This window comes from Oryzias latipes, chromosome 2 (genome assembly GCF_053564925.1).
Source record: "Oryzias latipes strain Hd-rR chromosome 2, Olatipes_Hd-rR_3.1".
Classification (NCBI taxonomy): domain Eukaryota; kingdom Metazoa; phylum Chordata; class Actinopteri; order Beloniformes; family Adrianichthyidae; genus Oryzias; species Oryzias latipes.
The window spans coordinates 31641711-31661813 of record NC_136238.1 but is presented as its reverse complement, the minus strand read 5'-3'; the positions used below and the strand labels follow the sequence as shown (position 1 = coordinate 31661813).

The 20103-nt window shown below is 41.7% G+C and overlaps 1 protein-coding gene and 1 long non-coding RNA gene across 4 annotated transcripts in view; one reads left to right on the top strand and one right to left on the bottom strand.

Annotated features, from left to right (window-relative positions):
• Positions 1-20103, bottom strand: part of LOC144986665 (NACHT, LRR and PYD domains-containing protein 12-like) — a 515000-nt gene that overhangs the window by 353455 nt on the left and 141442 nt on the right. The gene's annotated exons all lie outside the window — the stretch shown is intronic.
• On the top strand, positions 279-6905 carry LOC144988561 (uncharacterized). The gene is made up of 2 exons (XR_013652496.1): positions 279-3912; positions 4388-6905. It is a non-coding gene; the product is annotated as an uncharacterized LOC144988561 (long non-coding RNA).

Below are 20103 nucleotides of genomic sequence, written 5' to 3'. Positions count from 1 at the left end.
TGTTTTCACATGTTCTAAACCAGGGGTCACCAACCTTTTTGAGACTGAGGGCTATTTCATGGGCACTAAGTGGTATGAAGGGCGCCACAGGACCCGTTTACTATAAACCTCCTAGCCCCCCACACACACACACACACACAAACACAATTTTAGGATGCCCTTTTGTGCCCTATTTTTATTTGCTCATTTTACACAAAAACATGCATACATTTCTAGACTTGTATTACATGGGGGGGGGGGGGGGGGGGGGTCAAACCCATTTGCAGAGAGGGGCCTTTTCTTTGTTCTGTTTCTTTTCTTTGCTCTTTTGTCATTGTTTTTAGAGCTGAATTTCTGACATCATTTTTAGCAATAAGTTCTTTTCTGCTTGGTGTGTGATGTTCTGTGTGAGTCCTTGGTCCTGTGTGTGTCTTTTGTCCTGTGAGTGTCTCTGGTCCTGTGTGTGTCTTTTGTCCTGTGTGTGTGTTTGGTCTTGTCTGTGTCTTTGGTCCTCTGTGTGTCTCTGGTCCTGTGTGTGTCTCTGGTCCTGTGTGTGTCTTTGGTCTTGTCTGTGTCTTTGGTCCTCTGTGTGTCTCTGGTCCTGTGTGTGTCTCTGGTCCTGTGTGTGTCTCTGGTCCTGTGTGTGATGTCCTGTGTGTGTCTTTGATCCTGTGTGGATTACTTGGATCAGGTGTGTTTAGCCAATAAGGAGCTTCAAGGCCAAGTTGAATGGAAAACATGTAGGACACTGGCCCTTTAGGCCTGGACTTGGACACCCCTGCACTATCTTCTTACTTGGTAGCGGCCCCACTGGACATGTCCGAATCTGCTCCCCGTGCCCCATGCAAAGTCCAGCACTGGTTTGTCAAGAACAACACTCACATAAGTTAGCGGACAATCATATCAGTCCGTTTATTTTGTACACCCCCACCACTAGCCAAACAGCATTAACCTCACTTCTACTTACAGCTCCCTCACTTATGGTGAGCGATTTAACACAACCAAGGTTCCCCACTTCCCGTGAGTCTTAGAAGCTGAAGGCGGGGCTAACCCCCAGATCGCCACAATATATTGATTTGCTATATGAGCAGTGCTATTTTTGGAGCATTCCTGTTAAATGATATTTACCCTTCCAATCATTTTTAAATTCTGGCTTTAACTGGGATAGTGATCTTTGTGTCTTTAGTGGAAATGATGTAGAAACTGTGGAACATCTTTTCTTTGAATGTTTTCATGTAAAAGAGTTTTGGTCTTCTTTTCATAATTGGCTCAAATCCAAAAATATCATCATTAACCCTTTAAATTGGAATACAATTAAAATTTGATTACAATTAATTGACAAAAATCTGGACTTTCTTATTAATGTACTGATTGTAATTTCAAAGCATTTTATTCATACTTGTAAATTCTTAAAGGTGAAATCTCACATTAATGGATTACTCAACCGTCTCAGCCTATTCTCTAAATCTTTACATGAATCATAAGAATGCACAGACATTGTGTAATTTATTTGATCTATTTAAACTTTTGTAATAGACCCTTATTTTTGTTGATTATTTTTTAAGTTATATTTGTTTTCTTATTTTTATTTTTTTGGCTACCTTTATCTCAGAATTAATATTGTTGTCATTGACAGACATGCCATGATTGTTTGTTGAATATTTGCTTCAATTAAAAAAAATAAATAAATAAAAAAAAGTTTTTTTTGGGTGCATTCCCTGCAGGCACCACGAGGGGTGCTCAGGGTTGGTGACCCATGTTCTAAACAGACGACAAAGTGACGCAAAACGTCACCCCTGGACAGCCATCAGACTGTGTTGTTTAGCAGGAGATCAGAATATTTCCTTTTAACTTCATCAAGCAATGCATGGAACTGACGGTGATTCGATTTCCATCAGCCACCTGTTCAGCGGTCCGCTGAAAGTAAAAAAAAAATAAAACAGCCCTGCTGGTAGAAACATGTGTCGCAGGCTATGACGCAAATTTTTGTTGACAGAAATGTTGAAATTGTAGTGGCGGTCATGTGCATTTTAGGTCTGTTAGCAGCAGGGGATTGTGGAGTGTGGGATGATGATCTTATTAGGGCTCAGCATGAGCGTTTCTGTTTGCCCACGTTTCTTTTCACATGGCAGTTTCGTTGTTCCACCTTAGTTTATTCTTCCTGTTATGTTGGTTCTTTATGTTGCACCATGAGTGTGGAAGGGAGAGGGGTTGATGAGGCCTGTGTAATGTTTAATGTGGTGTGTGTTCAAAATAAATGGGCTTGAAATGCCGAAAAGGGGCGGCGCTCTCAGCTCCTCTTTTTGCCTCCTCCTCCCTGAGACTGCTCAGTGTAGTGCAGTGTGTGGGACACGGGCAGTTCTCTAGCGCAGCTAGTTGATTGACAGCACAACATTTTTGACAGCTTGGCTCCCGTGTCGTCCGCTGCAAGTGACGTACTTGCTGGGTGTTACAATATATTTTCTACACATTCTTACAATATTGGAAAACGTTAAGAATGTTTGTGTCTTGTTTTTCCTCCTACAGAAACCATTTTAAAACATAGAATATATTTCTCTCCCCCATCTTTTTACATTTTCAAACATTTTTAAAAATGCTCCAGGGAGCCACTAGGGCAGCGCTAAAGAGCCGCATGTGGCCCCTGAGCCGCGGGTGGCCGACCCCCGTGATAAACGTTCAAATGTCAGCAGGTACCTCAATCATTTTGTATTAACACAGAGAGTGAACTACAAAAGCATTTTTAAATAAAAAAAGATCGTTTTTATTGCCTTTTAATCAGAATTGTTCGTTTCAAGGTGTGAATGCAAACAGAGCAGCAAGCCGGCTGCCAAGGGACCATCAACAACGTGCGTACCCTGTAAAACACATTCTGTAAAAATCAGTAGTAAACTTTTAAAAAGCAATTACATGTCTATATTTATATGAACTGGTAATGAAGACTCGTCAGCATAGTCATGCTACATTATTATTATTATACTAAATTTTGTTAGAAAGTCAACCTCTATTTTATTGCTTATAGTTTTTAAAATTGAATAGAGATATGAATCATAACATAAATGCTCAATAGCTCTGAAGATACTAAAGCTTCTGTCACCAAACCTCCTGTACTGACTTATCTTGACCTTATTGTCCTACTGCAGATTATGTCATAATTCACGTTGTTTATTGTTAGGAATTTTTCATATTTAAACATTGATCAGATATGGTCAAAAATGCTCAATAGCTTTGAGATGCTGTAGTTACTGACACAAAACCCACTGAACTGACTAATTGTGACCTTATTTTCCTACTACAATAAAGATCATGTAAAAGAAATCTAGCATCTTCACATCTAACTCACAACAGAAGTAAAGGAGCAATGGAAGTGCTTTTATTCTGAAATTTCCACTAGGCTGAGCGGCTAACCACCTAACAGAAAGTAACGTTACAGTGAGCTGTGGAGGGAGCATGTTTTTTCTACAAGAGAAGATAGCAGCAGTGTTGATTGGGCGGCTTTGGTTCTAAATTTGCGGGTAAAAATGGCTTTGGCCGGGTTTGCATAATTTGGGCTGTTTTAGGGTCAGTTCGGCGGGTTTTTTCCCTCATGAATATATAATAGCGGACTACGTGAGGCCGTGTGGCTGTTGAACTTCTATGTACTGAAGCTCAGTGAACGCACCAGGCAGAGACGCTTGACGGGGTCTGTCATCTAACCTGTTGTTGGGGGGATGTGACCTGGGCTTGTCAAAAACATATCCAGTCTCTTCAAATCTTTTTCTTTTTCTTTGTACTTGACGCTGAGACACATTGAAGATGTCAGCCACCTCAGCAGTGGATCTGGTCTTCAGCCTCTTGATAATCAACGCGGTCAAGTTGCAGTTGATGTGAAGGCCTGGTGTGCTGGGGTTCTTTTTATACACACCTACTAATTGATTGATCAGTAATTGATGACAGGTGAGGCTGTAATCTAGGATTGGGTGTATCATATGACAAGGCGACAAAACTTTTGTCTTGCCAAAATGTGACCTTTCTGTGTTCATTAAATGATCAATCTTTCTTCAGTGAAGCAATTTTATTTGAGTATATTGAACATAGTCTGGGAGGGTTTTAGCTTTCATATGAAACATTTCTAAAACCAATGGATTCATTAAAAGTGAGGTTATACGCTTTTGTTTCTACAAAATGGATAAGCGAAAAGACTTTTGTCAGGGACTGTAAAAGATCAGTGGTAACCACCCTCCGTGTATAATGTGCGTATGTGTGTTTATAGTGTGTTGGTGTGTAGTTAACATTGGTGGATAATTAAAAAAAACCTAAGAGTCATTTTCATCTGGTGTTTAGCCTTAGAGGTTATTTCCTTTTTTAATTTAATTTTTAAATTGTGCTATCATTATTAAGTACAAAGGGGTCTCTTCTTGTGTTTCTGCAGTCCTTCCCCAGCATTGGGTGACTCAAGAGGATGGTCTGTGCAACCAGCAGAGGAATTTCAGAGTGGAACAGGAGGAACCAGAACCTCCACAGATGAAAGAGGAACCAGGGGAACTCTGCATCAGTCAAGATGAAGAGCATCTTGATCTGAAGCAGGAGACTGATACCTTGATGGAGATTCCTACTTATGAGGAAGATGAGAACAGTGAAGCAGATCTAAACAAACAGCAGAGCTTTAATGTAACTGATAGTCAGGATGAAGAAGGAAACCAACGTGAAGAATCAACATCAACTACAGATAAAGAGACAGACCCACAGAACAGAGATCAGAGGAAGAGAAAAGACAAGTCATGTCCAAAGTGTGAACAGCTCTCACATGTCAGCAGGTCAGTGTGACACGGATGTTAGGAAAAAACCAATGAAGGATGATTTAGTAAAGAAACACAAAGAATCTTCTAAACAGAAAAAGATTTCCTCTGTTAAGTCTGGTGAAAGCTCAAAAATAGCTACCAAACTTTTTCATGGAAGATTTCATACAGGAAAGAAGCGATTTTCTTGTAAAGAATGTGATAAAAGTTTTAGTCACATATGTGATCTCAACAAACACATGAGAACTCACACAGGAGAAATGCCTTTTTCTTGTATATATTGTCATAAATGCTTTAGTGATTTATCTCATCTCAAAACACACACGAGAACTCGCACAGGAGAAAAGCCTTTTTCTTGTAAAGAATGTGATAAAAGTTTTAATAATTCATCTAGTCTCAAAAAACACATGAGAACTCACACAGGAGAAAAGCCTTTTTCTTGTAAAGAATGTGATAAAAGTTTTAATCAAATATCTAATCTCAAAACACACATGAGAACTCACACAGGAGAAAAGCCTTTTTCTTGTAAAGAATGTGATAAAAGTTTAAGCCAAAAATCTCATCTCAAAATACACATGAGAACTCATACAGGAGAAAAGCCTTTTTTTTGTAAAGAATGTGATACAAGTTTTAATGATTCATCTAATCTCAAAAAACACATGAGAATTCATACAGGAGAAAAGCCTTTTTCTTGTAAAGATTGTGATAAAGGTTTTAATCAAATATCTCATCTCAAAAAACACATGAGAACTCATACAGAAGAAAAATCCTTTTTCTTGTGAAGAATGTGACAAAAGTTTTAATAGTACATCTAATCTACAAGGACACATGAGAACTCACACAAGTGGAAAAACATTTTAAAACAGTTTAATCAAGGATTTATTAAAAACTTAAAAAAAACTAATGGAAACTTAGAGCAGAGAACTTAAACAACACAGGGTTTTCATCAGCAGAGGGAAAGATTTGAAAAAAGTACACATTTCCTTCCATAAAAACAGAAACTAGTATTCTATTCAAAATTATGATTTTTAGTCTGAAATATTTTAAGCCTTGGTTTTATGTTGCCATTTACATATTGGATATAATCCCAAAGTACTTAACAGTCAGTCCCATTCAAACACTGACGGCAGCTGTGCTGTCTCACACTGGCACCAACCTATAACCACCAGGATCAACGCGGGGTTCAGTTTTGTCCAATGACACTTTGTCACATGGACGGGCAAAGTGGTAGTTGAACCTGTGATCTTCTGAACTACTCTACCTCTACACCACAGCTCATGACTTTACTTTTCGAATTTCAGAAAATGTGAATATTTTAATTTACATTTGTAATCTTTAAAACTCTTGGGATCAAACCCTAATGTGCTCATTTACTCCAAAGCAGCCTGAGCTTTCCTTACATGAACACAGAGCCACAGACTGTTGGCCTCCATAACAAATAGATGCAGTCATTCAGTTAAAAGGAGACACAAGTTAGTATTGAACAAATATCAATGAACAGTTTTCTAAAGTCTGACATGAGCTGAAAACATCCTTTTTAATGGGTTTGATGTGATATTCTATTTTTTTACAACAGTCTTTTTATTGTATATTCTTTGAATAAAAATGATCAAAACCAGAGAGAAAAAAATCCAATATATTTAAATCTGTTTATAGATACTAGACAAAATGAGTTTTGCTACTTTCATGGACAAAAATGTTGAAAACTTGTACAAAATGAATTCTTTGAGATGTACCAGTTAATAAAAAAATGTTGTTTTGTATTATTAGAGTCAAATCTTGAACTGATTGAATGTGGTTGTAGTTTATGCTGAGATGCTTAGTATATTGTTTGTGTGTTGCCATGACAACACTAGAAGAATTTTGTAAATTACTTTTATTCTAACAGTTTTTGTGTGATCAGTGAAAATTTGATTTTTTTTTAAAGTAGTAACTGCAGTTTATATTTTGTTAGACCTAGTTTAGGGAAGAAAATTTTTTCCCAAAAATGTATGAAGGAAGAGGCTGATAAAGATCCAGACTGGTGTTTGTGTATGGTGTTCTTGTGATTCGTGTTTTCTAGTAGACATTAGAACTGTTCCTCTGTTCTTTTTGGTTCTCAGTGTTCTGTCCCAATCTTATCTGTGAAAAATAAAGTGGACGTGAACATCAGTCAGAAGTGTGGAGTCTTTCCCACAGTGTGGGTTTCTGCTGTTTGTTGGTTCTCTGTAGGTTCCAAAACTGGACTCTGCTCCAAAAAGCAGAGTATGTGACGTACCCGGGTAAGCAAGTAATCAATTGACTATATTAAAACAACAAAAATAATAAAACAACAAGTTGAGACAGTGGAGAATGGAGTGTCCAGAAATCCACAAAGATATTTTTCATTCTTTGGTTTTCAAGGTTCCTTTTTTTGGTTATGGTGTCTTTGTCAAAATTCCTTTTTCCTTTGTTAAATAAGTGCTCAGTGACGGTTCGTGGATAGCTCACCATGCACCATTGTTGAATGAGACAGATCAAAAGTGGATCCAATCAGGGATAGAAGTAGGGGTGGAAAAAAAATCTGACCTAAACAAGGTCAAAACAAATGTTAGATTGGACAACGCATACTATTTGCAACCTATTATTTACAACATATATCATTTACATTAAGTACAGTAGTCAACTGTATGTCATAATTTTAAGAAAAAAAATCAAATAAGATCCTACAAGAATGGCAGGAACCTGTTTTCCAATTTCAGGCCTATAAATCAATGGGTTTCAACAATGTTTCCAACATAAAGCACACTTTTAATTAGTTAGTATCTAATCTAAGGAGAAAAATGAAATAAAATGAATGAATTAGTTCAAAACTAAAATGGCCGACCATGCACAAGTGCAATAAAAAAAAACAAGTTGAAAACTCCAAAACAGACAAAAACTGCTAACAATCATTAAATGAAATGTTTCAATTCCAACAGAAAAAAGTATGATCATAAATTTGTATGGTGGTAAGTGGTAGGCAGGCGCCTGATTTTGGCAGTGGAGCCGCCACCAGTGTGTGAATGTGTGTGACTGGGTGAATGGGTCTGTGACCGTAAAGCGCTTTGTCCTTGTAGGTAGAAAAGCGTTGTACAAGTATGCTCCATTTACGCCATTTTGTATGTAGACACGCTAGCATGGCATTCCTGTGAGGCAGTGAAACTTGGCAAGACTGTTTTGCAGCTATATGTGTGTGGATTGTATAAACTCCCAGAAGAGTAGTTTGTTCAAAGGTCTGGTTGATCCAGTGAGATGTGACACCAAAGTTTGGTTTAGAGCTTAAATAAACAGCTATCAGAAATGCAGCCAGCCACAGCAGATCGGCAACAGCCAGAGCTTGGATTACAGGAAGTGGCTAGGTGACCCAGATGTTAATGAAGGGAACTGGCCCCACCACAATAAGAGCACCTAGGTGTTCGAAATCTGCTGATGTAACTGATCCGTTTACACTTCTAAAAAGGCACATTGATTATAGGTCAAATACTTTTTGACTTGTATATGTTGTCTTTTGGGGATGTCATGAGCCATGCTGATGATGCACAGCTTTACATCGCAGTGTCTCCTGATGACCTTGAACTTGTTAACACTCTTTTAAACTGTATTGTAGACAGAAAGTCATGGATGGCAGAAAACTTCTTGCAGCTCAACCAGGACAAAACTGAAGTTTTAATCATCGGTTCCGAAGACATGAGAAAGATGATTTTACCACATGTTCAGAATTTTAAACCTTCTCAATGTGTGAGAAACCTGGGCGTACTTTTTGTCTCTGAGCTAAATTTTATCCCACACATCAAAAATGTCTTTAACCCTTGTGCTATCTTAGATGACCCCACCCTTACATTGACGTGTTCTTCCTACCATGACAAAGGTGGATAAAGGTGGAAAGATTTCATGTAATCCATGGACACCAGTGAAGATCACAATCATTGAAGAAAAAAGGTTCAGAGCACTGTCTAGTGGGTCTAGATGACCCAACTCCCAATGTTAAAGTGCCTAGGATAGCACAAGGGTTACGACAGGATTTTATCATCTTAAAAACATTGCCAGAGTCCGCCTGTTCCTCTCTCTTGCCAGCACAGAGGTGCTGATGCTTTTATTTTTAATCATTTAGATTATTGTAATGCCCTGCTCTCTGGTTTACCCAAAAAGTCTATTTCAAATCTACAGCTATTGCAGAACTCAGCGGCACGAGTTCTGACGAGGACCAGAGAACACATTACACCGGTTTTAAAATGGCTGTATTGGCTCCCTGTGCGTTTCAGGATTGATTTTAAGATTTTTTTCATGGTTTATAAATGTTTTTATGGTGATATTATTTTAAAGTATCAGACCTCGCAGACCCTGAGGTCCTCCGGGGCTGGTCTCTTAGTTGTTCCGAAGGTGAGGACCCAAACTCATGGTGAGGCTTCATTCTGCCATTACGGTCCTCGCCTGTGGAACAGCCTGCCAGAGAACCTCAGGGCCGCAGAGACTGTGGAGGTTTTTAAGAAAAGGCTCAAGACCCACCTTTTTAATTTAACTTTTAGTTGATTTTAGCTGCTAATTTATTCTATTAGTTTTAGTATAGGCTATTTTATGTATTTAATTTCATTTTATGCATCTTATTCTCATTTTTTTTGTTTTTATATACATCTTATGTCTTTAATTGGAGTATCTTATCATGATTTTAGCCCCGGTGTTTCTTGTGGGGATCTTTTCTGTCAGGGCTTGGTGCTCTGGCTGCCAGATCTTCTCGGGGTCCTTCAGGGTCCTTCGACCAATGATGACGTCACACTATTTGATTGGCTGTAAGTTTGCACGATGACGTGTACGATAGTGATTGGTCAATTTATTGGTCCAGACAAATCACGCTCTCACAGTTGAGGGGGAACGATAACACTATAACTAACCGTTTGCTGAATGTCCCCTTTGTTCTGAATCAATAATTTAAAAAAAAACTATAACTTCCGTTATTAAAATCCGTTATTCGTGAGAAACAGAAATTCCATCGTGTGGAATTCGATTAATGCTTAGGACTGTAGTTATCAATATGACAATGTTTTTTTCTGAGAATAAAAAAAGGGAAATTTGGGAGAATTAAAACAGACTGCACACCATAAATAAATATTGTTTTCATACACTGTACAGTCATACATTTTCTCAAATTGGAAAAATAAGTTTATATTGCCAATGGTTCTCCCTTTAAAATATAAACAGAACATATTTGTTCAGTTTATGTTTTACAGTACAGTTTCCATTTGGTGTAACAAATAATAATGTCAGACCTAACAACTAACTAACTTATGTCAGACACCTTAAAATTAAAAATGGCATTATTAGTTATGAGTGAGAAAAACTTTACAAAAGGAAACATAAAATTGCTAAATAGTTTGTTCAACTGGTGTTACCGTAGGGTGACGTCATCATTGGTAGAAGGACCCCGAGTCGATCTGGCAGCCCGAGCCGGAGTTGTTGACTTTGCTGGGACAGCTGGGGCCTGTTTCAGAAAGGAGGTTCAACCAACTCTGAGGTTAAACTTGAACTCTGAGTTGGTCAATTGGGAGATTAACAACTCTGAGTTTTCTGTTTCAGAGAAGCTGATCCGAGTTAGATCAATCAACTCTGAGTGGACTGATTCGGAGGTGAGCGTGCGCACCGCGACTATAAGAAGACATTATCAATGGAGCGCAGATATCACGAGTCACCATGGCAACCGTGAAAACAAAGAGGTCTGCGTATTTTTCGCCAGCTGAACTTGACGTGCTGCTGCAGAGTTACAGTGAATATGAGCACATATTCTGGAAGAAAAGCAACACCGCTGCATCTGCAAAACAGAGACAGTTAGCGTGGAAAACATAGCTGCTCGAGTTAATGCCTAAGTTTGCATTTAAATCATTGTTGTAAAATATTGGCTGTAATAACTTTTTAAATAGCGTAAGGTGTGAAATAAAAAATGGCGATATTAAGGAGTACTTTTGAAGTGTTATTCCTGGTGTAAATGCATGAAATGCTGCATAGTGTACAGAACCAATCTGGGGGAAAATGCATTTAACGTCGGTAATGTTTAGAGGACTTTTTTGTTAACCTTCCCCTCTTGCAAACGTTGGTCAGTTTAATATTAATACATGCAATTGTGTTTTTAAAAGTGAACTTTTGTCTACTGTTGAACCTTTCGCTGCGCGAAGACTTCTCCTTTCTTTTATCTCGTCTTTCCGACCGTGGTCAGAAGCGCAGGGGAGATTTCCTTCAGGGCCGAAGGGAATTCTCCTTCGGGGTTCACTTCCCGTTGGAAACCCTCAACCTCCAGAGCGGATTAAGAATGACTCCAAAACAGTTATTCTGGGAATGACACCTTCTCTTTATTTAACTAAGTGCTCCGTCCTCCGAACACACAATATATACCACGCACACACCTCTGCTCCGTCCCCCCCCCCCCCCCATCTGCACCTGCACTTGCCCCTCCCCTTGTCACTCGTGGATCGCACCCCGCTCAGCACACACACACTGCAACACTACCCTTGTATTGATCAAGTGGTATAGGTTTATATGGGATTAAGAAAGTAAGCAGTGCTAGAAAATTGTGTTTCCAAAAAGTAATTGTTACATTAATCTAATTCAATGTCCCTGATTTCATTTTCATGTAGATGCAATCCTGCAGGAATTAAAAGAACATGGCAGCAGCTAAAAATGAAGTATAAAAACATAATTCAATCAGGTCAAATGTGAGCATGTCATGGATGTAGGCTTTGTTGACCATATTTGACATATGAAACATCTACATAGCAATACATATCTAATGTTGTTTTCATTGTATATATGTAATTGACTGCAACGAAAAACGGTAACGCTCAAACCAAAACGTATGGGGAAATGACAAAAAAATCGAGTCTTCTCAAAATCCTCGTACGAGGTAAATATAATTTTCTACGAATTAATGCAGCCTCCTCGTCTATTGGGTCCTCCAAAAAAGAACAAGCCATTCTTGTCACTTAGACCGTCTCTGTGTGACGGAAATGTTGGCAATGAAGGTTAAAGCGAAAAATACCGCTTCGTCTTTAAAAAAGGGGAGGGGACCGGCAGAAACTTTGAGTTTGGAGAATAAAACCTGCTCCCGGCCAGGTTAGGTTCACAGCATAAGTAACCATGGATACTGACTCCGAGTATAAGTTACCTCTCTTTCAGAAACGGGTTTGACTTACTCTGCTTTCTCTGGTTTAACAAACCTCCCATTCTGAAACCGAAAACCCAGGGTTTCCCTGATTTCAGGGTTAATGCACTCAGAGTTTACACTTAACCTCCTTTCTGAAACAGGCCCCAGGTGATAAAAAAGGTTGGTGCTATTTCCAGTTTTAGAAAGAACATGCTTTCTGCACAGTTTGCAGTGAATGTTACTCATTTATGTCAGTTTTTAATGAACCAAAATACTTCCACACAGGAGACGACATTTAATGTATGACAACATAGTTTTTAGCAGCCAAATTATAACACTAAAAACTTTAGATGTTTTATTTTTTGAACATTTTCCTGATTTATTTAAAGAAAACTGCATCAAAGTAATTTCTTGGTGTGAACACGTCTTTATTGTCATCTAACTGTAAACTCCAATTCAAACATGCTGACAAAACAAGGACAGATTTCCTAGACATTTCCTAATTCTGCTTCCATGTGATCACATGAAAACAGTCCAATGTTTTGGATTCTTCTTCTTCTATATCATTGACATTAAAGCTGCAGCTCTGTCACGAGGAAACAACATGTGACAGGTCCCAGTTTTTGGTGGAACACCGTCTCTGTGATGCTACAGACGCTGCTAAAACACAGTGGATTTCATTCTGTTCTATGTAGAAAAGACTGTTTGATTCATGTCTGATGAATTCATCTTGGAGTATTTATCCTCCACGTCTAGAAGTCCGCTCCGTGAAAATCCTGTCCGACTTTAAAGAGGTCCGTGTTTCCATGGTGACAGAGGGAACAGCTGGTTAGCATCTTTCTAACTTGACTGAACTGAGGGTTGGGGCTTCCAGCACAGAACCAACCTGAGAGCAAATGAACATTCAAATCCTCCACAAGCTAAACCCCATCAGCGTTGGATTGCTGCTGACAGACAGACTTCATTGATGGCATCTTCCGTTCTGGACCTGACGTTTAGCACACCATAGCTGGATTCCAGAGCGCTTTATCAAAGCGCCTTAAGCCCGTTTGGACTCTGGCGCTCCACGCGCTGATGAATAGTGGCGTTTGGAGGAAGTGCGGCTGCGCAGTCCGTCACTGAACACCGTCACTGCCTGGACCTCTTTCTGGGTCCTAGTGCCCTAAAGGTTACAGCTCCTGGTTACACAAGAAAAAAGTCCATTCTAGAGGCCACTCTGACATCATCATCATCAAAGACAGCGTTACCTAGCAACCATACCAAGACCATAGCAGCTATAGAGGGAAACACAACAAACCATCAACGGCGGTTAAAGCAGTCAGACGTTTGTTCTGCAGCTCAGCAAAAATCTCTGCTTTAGGTTTTGGGGAGAAAAACAAAGGAAAACACACGGAGAAGGATTCTGCAAAGGAAATCCCAAGTTCTATTGGTAAGTCAGCGTCCTGGAAACATGCTTTGTTGGTTCTGAAGTGGCATGAATGCAGACTTAGATTGGTTTGTTTCCTTGGATTCTTCAGATGGATTCAAGCTGTAAATGTTGTCAGCATAAAGCAAGTTTGGACTAAACTAAAGCAGAAAGTGGCTTTGAAGATGGTCAGGAGAAATGAGGGCTTTTTTCAGGAATTCTTGGAAGAGGAGGACTTCTCCAAACAACCAGAATCTAGGAGGAGGTTTTTTCAGCATTGAGATCAGGATTTAGCATGAGCTTCAATCCCATTTTTGTTCAATCCAAATGTTTACCGTCATATTCAGGAGTTCAACTCTGAAAGCCACCATGACATCATAGACATTAAAGACCCTGTTACCTAGCAACCAAACACTACAAACTGTAGACTATTCAAACTGGACATTTTGGGGCAACAATTCTTTTCTAACTCAAGTTTTTATGAAAAATCCAAATGATGGAAACAGATTGTGTAAAGGAAATGAGGATCTATTGGTGAGTCACAGTCCTGGAAACATGAGTTGTGCTCTGATGAAGACGCCTGATCCAAATGTGGATTTTAATTTTAAAATTGTTCAAAATTTGATGACACTAAAAATAAACAAATTAAATTGGATGGATAATCAGAATTACTTTATTTGATCCCATTCGTGGGAAATTTGTTGAATATATTTATATATATTATTTTTTTTTTATATTATAACTGTTTTTTTCCAAAAACCCTGAAAGGATTTGACGTCACTTTTCCTACCAATAGTTTATGTCGTAATTTACAGATTATTTCATATATCAGTTCGTGAGGACCTGTGTTGTCCAGGAAATATATTACTCTTCGTTTTCTTTCGGTTAAATAGAAGACCTTGGCTGCAGACGACCAACTGGCGACTAACATCAATAGCCGGAACCGGAAGTCACGTCCCGTTCCCCCTTCTCCATTTAGGTTGCTCCTTTTCTGATCGAAAAATATTAGTCACAGCATAATTGTGTTAATGAAAACTGCCACTTTCTGTTTTATTTGCCAGTAAAGTTGAAAAAAAAGCAATTTTCCCCCGCCATCGACTTCATTATGTGAGCGACAGACAACACTCCAGACCAGCTGGTGGCGCTAAAGCACCATGACGCTGTTAGCCAAACAAAGAAGAAGAACAGCACGAGGCGCTAGCAGCGTTAGCTTGTGTTGAGAGGTCAGCTGTGTTTAGTTGGGACGTTTGTGAGGTTTATGGACAGAAAGGTCGATACGTGGTTCATGTGGGAACTCTCAGCATTTTCCAAAGTGTCGTAAATGAGTGAAGAAGTGTTGAACGGAAAGACAACGTGGATTGCTGTGATTGTGAGACTAGCAGATGATCGATCGGAGCTGCAGTGAAGAGGACGGCGGTGTTTGTGGGAGTTGGAGCTGAAGATCGGAGCAGGAACCATGTCTTCCCTTCAGTCTCTGAGAGAGTTGATCAGCGAGCGACTAGCTGCTGCTGCTGAAGAAATCTGCAGACTCTGTGAAGGAACCATCGTCCAGTACGAGCAGGAGCTCTGTCGTCAGCGCAGACTGCTGGATGTCATCTGGAAACCACAGCTGCAGCTACACCACATAGGTATGTTAGCTTCAACAAAGGAAGAGAGAAGCCATTTGAGCTGTGACGTGTGTTTGTGGTGCGTGTTGATTCTTCTGCTCTCTAGCTGTGCGTTGCACAAAATAGTTCCCTGTAGCCGGTTCCTCCGCAGGTGCGTGCCACGACGGCAGAAACAAGAGCGAAGACAATAGAAAGGTTCAAGCCCTTTTATTTTTATATTGTCAAACCAAAGCAGCGGCACTGCAACCAAAAGATGATGACATACAATAATGTGACATACACAAAGAAAGAAACAGGTGAAACATTAAACACACTAAACATATGAATGTGAGAACAAACACATACCAGAGACAGCAACTCCACGACACACCGCAAAACCGGAAACGGCCAAGTGTTACATCCCACACACACACCTGCTCTCCTTATATATTGTATCACGCCCCCCGAACCAAATCCCCATTGGTCACACTTATGCCCCCCCAAGAAAAGATCAGTGCCCCACTGATCTGCCATCAGATGGTAACACCGACCTGGGCAAACGAAAAGGGTTAGAGTGTAACCCTGCAGTGGAACGAGTCGTCCGGCGAGGCCCAACAGGCCCAGACACTATGGGTGCCAACTGTGTGTCATCTGCTCCCCCTTCAACCCCACATGCTGAGGGAAGCACTGTGGGAACGGGCACACACGGTGTGGAAGTGTCAAGAGAAGTAGCTGAAGCCTCAGCCCCACCCCTACAAGAACTAGGCCCACGAACCTCAAGACTGGACCCAGTGATAGGCACAAGGACACCAATCACGGAGTCATCAGCCTCCCCATTGGCATCTAACTCACCATCCACCTCTGCCACAGGGGGCACTATCACAGCCCCACTCTGTACAGTGGGACCACACAGTCGTAGTTCATTACGGTGAACATTGCGGATTGGCCCAGAGGAGTCGACAGGCGCAACCGAGTACACAGGCGAATCCCCACCCAGACGCTCCAACACTTTATGGGGGACAGGAAACCACACATCCTGAATTTTATGCCTCCCGGGAAACCGCCTGTTTCTCACGTACACCAGCTGGCCCGGCAGCAGGGATGCATCGCCCCCTACATGGCCTGCATAAGCACGACGAGCTTCTGCCGCTTGGTCCAGATTCTGGCCCGCCTGCTGATAAGCCCAACGCAGTCGCTCCTGATGTTCCACCACCCAAGCATGCTCGTCACCCTCAAAGTCTTCCCTATCCTGACCCAGCCAAATATTGAAAGGCCTAATGGGGGCCCTCCCAAACATCAGGAAATATGGTGAGTAACCTGTGCTATGGTGTTCGGTGGTGTTATACACATACAGCAGCTCAGGAAGGTATTCAACCCATCGTCTCTTCTGATGTGGATGCAGTGTTCTCAACAGGTCATGTAGAGTCCTGTTAAAGCGCTCACACTGCCCGTTTCCCTGAGCATGATAGGGGGTCGTTCGGCTTTTCCTGATCCCGTATACTTTACATAAACCCTGCACCACATCTGCTTCAAAACACCTACCCTGGTCAGAGTGTATCCTAGAGGGGACACCATAGGGCTGGATCCAGTGCTTTACTAGGGCCTTAACAACAGTTACTGCACGCTGATCACGGGTTGGTACTGCGACAGTAAACTTGGAGAAGACATCAGTCATGATAAGGACATTCTCACGCCGGTCTGATGAGGGCTCCAACACTGTGAAGTCCATAGCCACAACCTCCAATGGCCGGTAAGCCAGCAAATGTCCTTGAGGTGCAACTACCTGTGGGTGAGGGTTCTTAGAAACAATGCACCGCTCACAAGTCTTGCAAAAAGCCTCCACGTCTCTGTACATCCCAGGCCAGTAAGCCCGACAACGGACCAGCTTAAAGGTTCGCTCTACTCCCTGATGCCCAGCTACGGTGTGCATCTGATTGAGTATCTCATCCTTCAAAATGGCTGGCAGTATGATCTGCCTGATCTGCCCTTCACGCTGTCCCCAAAACTGCCGATACAGCACCCCATCCACCTCAACAATCCGCTTCCATTGTCTTAACAGCTCTACTGCCCTGGGACATAATAGACGCCTCTCTGTCCGGCTTGGCCCCACACCCCGATCCCAAAACCTCCTAAAGGTAGAGATCAAACCATCACCAGACTGCAACCTAACCAGGGCCTTAACGTCCAAAGTGGGAAAACTGGTAGTGGAGCTAGTGTTAGGCACACCGACTGAACCTGTATGTACCTCCTGTTGCCCCACATACTGCCGAGAAAGAGCATCGGCACCTTTGTTCTGCCTGCCAGGCCGGTAGGAGATCTGAAAATCAAACCGGGCCAGCTCAGAAACCCAACGTTGCTCCACGGCACCGAGTTTTGCACTGTTTAAATGACAAAGAGGGTTGTTATCAGTCAGGATTGTGAACTTGCTACCAATCAAATAATCACGGAATTTTTCAGTAACTGCCCATTTCAAGCCCAACAACTCTAGTTTCATGGCACTGTAGTTCTCCATATTCCGTTCCGAAGATCTAAGACCCCTACTGGCAAAAGCCACGGGTCGGAGTTGTCCGTCCACATCTTGTGATAAAACAGCCCCTAGTCCTTGGTGACTCGCATCTATTTCCAGAACAAAAGGTTTGCAGAAATCAGCATATGCAAGAACGGGTGCCGAGGTGAGTTTCTTTTTCAAACATTGAAAAGCCTCCTCACACACGGAATCCCATAATTGCTGAAACCCATTGGTGGGCCGACCACCCTTGCTTGTAGATTGCAATGAGGCCAAGGCATGGAGAGGTGCTGCCATCTTGGCAAAATTCTTTACGAACCTCCTGTAAAAACTTGCAAAGCCTAAAAAGGACTTTAAGTCTTTTAAGCAGCTTGGCCTCTTCCATTCTACAACAGCTTTAATTTTGTCAGGATCTGTAGCTACCCCGGCAGCTGAAACCAAATGTCCAAGGTATGCCACTTCAGATTTCAAAAAGGAACACTTTTGTAGTCTGACTTTAAGATTGTACTGTTTTAGACGGGAAAACACCAGATCCAGACGCTCTAGATGTTGCTCAAAAGAAGAGGAGAAGATGATTATATCATCCAAATATAACAGAAGGGACTGATACCGCTGGTCTCCGAATAATCGCTCCATTAATCGCTGAAAGGTCCCCGGAGCGTTACACAACCCAAATGGCATGCGTGTAAATTCAAATAGACCAAATGGTGTACAAAAGGCTGTTTTGCAGCGATCCTTTTCAGCCATTCCCACTTGGTGGTACCCACTAGCTAAATCGAGGGTAGAAAACCATTTTGCCCCATGAAGAGCATCCAAAGACTCATCAATCCGCGGAAGAGGAAAAGCATCCTTTCGTGTATTTGCATTTAGTTGACGGTAGTCAACACAAAGCCGAAGTGAACCGTCTTTCTTGTGCACTATAACGAGAGGAGACGAATACGGGCTACTGCTCTCGCTGATGATGCCCTGTTGCAACAACTGAGTAATGTGTGCTTTGACTTCTTCATACTGACTAGGGGGAATCCGTCTGTAACGCTGTTTTATGGGGGCATCATTCAGGACAGGGATTTCATGCTCTATCAGGTTAGTGAATCCCAGGTCTAATTCTGATTTTGCAAAAACATCCTCATGTTTTTTCAAAAGCTCCCTTACCTTTCTGGTCTGTTCTACGGTAAGTCCCTTTAGGTCAAGATTGCCCACCTCTGATCCCGCAGTCAGCTGTTCAGTCCTCACATCCACATGCTCCTGTACCACAACTCTTTCTTCTCCTGGACTAACACGTTCAAAGCTGATGCCAGATGTACCGAGTGGCAAAACATCCACACAATGTAATGAGCATAGTCGGCTTTGCGGCCGAAGCTCCACATCTGAACATCCAACATTAAGCACTGGGATGGCCACATGGCCATGGTCTATAGGGACTAAAGCCTTGGAAACAAGCAGTTCCCCTGGCAATCCCCCTTCTTCCGCGCTAAGTGCCTCCACAAGAGCAAAAGCATCTGAGGAGGAGTGGCCAAATTGTAAAGTTGCTGGAACAAAACACAGTACACCAGCTGGACAAGTAAAAGGAACAGTGGAGTAAACATAAGTGTTCGTTGAACCAACCTGGTGAGACTGGCAAACTCTGAAGGCATTTTGCCATGCATCAGGGACCGAATGACTGCGTGTTTCATAACCATGGCCTTCACTCTCATAAAAACACTTAATCACGTTCATCCCCAAAATGCAGGGGACAGTGTTTTTACGTTGCCTCATAAGGTTAGTCTCTGGATCTTTGACCACAAGGATCCCTCTACCTTTTATGGTGACACCAAATGCATGAACATCTCTTTCAAAATAGCCCAAATAAGGTATACTTAAACCATTTGCGGCAGAGAGTGAAAGCCATTCACAATTTTTCAAAGACGGACGGAAATGTTTATTGAAAAATGACTCAGTGACTGTTGACACATTTGAACCCGTGTCCAAAAGACATTTCACCTGTACATCACCAATGAAAACATCGACAGTGGGACAAACTCCAATTAAACATTCAACCTCGAGTGTGTCAGATTTCTTTGCTTCAGAGCCCATCACATCCCCTCCTGTAGTTGGGCTCATCACCACAGGGGCAGAGAGTTTCCCTGTTGCTCGCCAACAATGCCCGAGTTTCCACGACCAGAAGCGTTACGTGATGCAAAAACGGTGCTGCCCATCTACACTGACGAGCAATATGCCCCGCCCTCTGACACCTAAAGCAGATGGGTTTACCTTCCGAGTCGAACCGTGGTTGGACCCCCCGACCAGCTGTCTGTCCGATCTCTACTGACAAATCTGACACCTTCTTAGCCAAGTCAGTAATTTGTTGCTGTTGCTGCTTCATAAGGCTGATCATTTCTGCATTTGGATCCACAACCGGCTTAGCTGTAACCACGTTTACATTCTGGACCTCCTTTTCCCCCTCAACCTGACACACATCAGCTCTACGTCGGCTGTAAGACGCAGTCGCGTCCCCATCCTCCCACAGCAAAGCTTCCTTTCGTAGGTTGAAAAACGAGATGGCAGAATCCTGGCGGATGATGCGCTTTAACTCCCGTCTCAGAACCGAATCCCGCACATTCTCAGCAAACTGATCCCGCAAGGCAAAATCACTACACCAAGTGTAATTTACTTCACAGCGGTTGATTTCATCAATGATTGCCATGAGCGCGTGTGAGTACTCACGGATCGTTTCCCCGTCACGT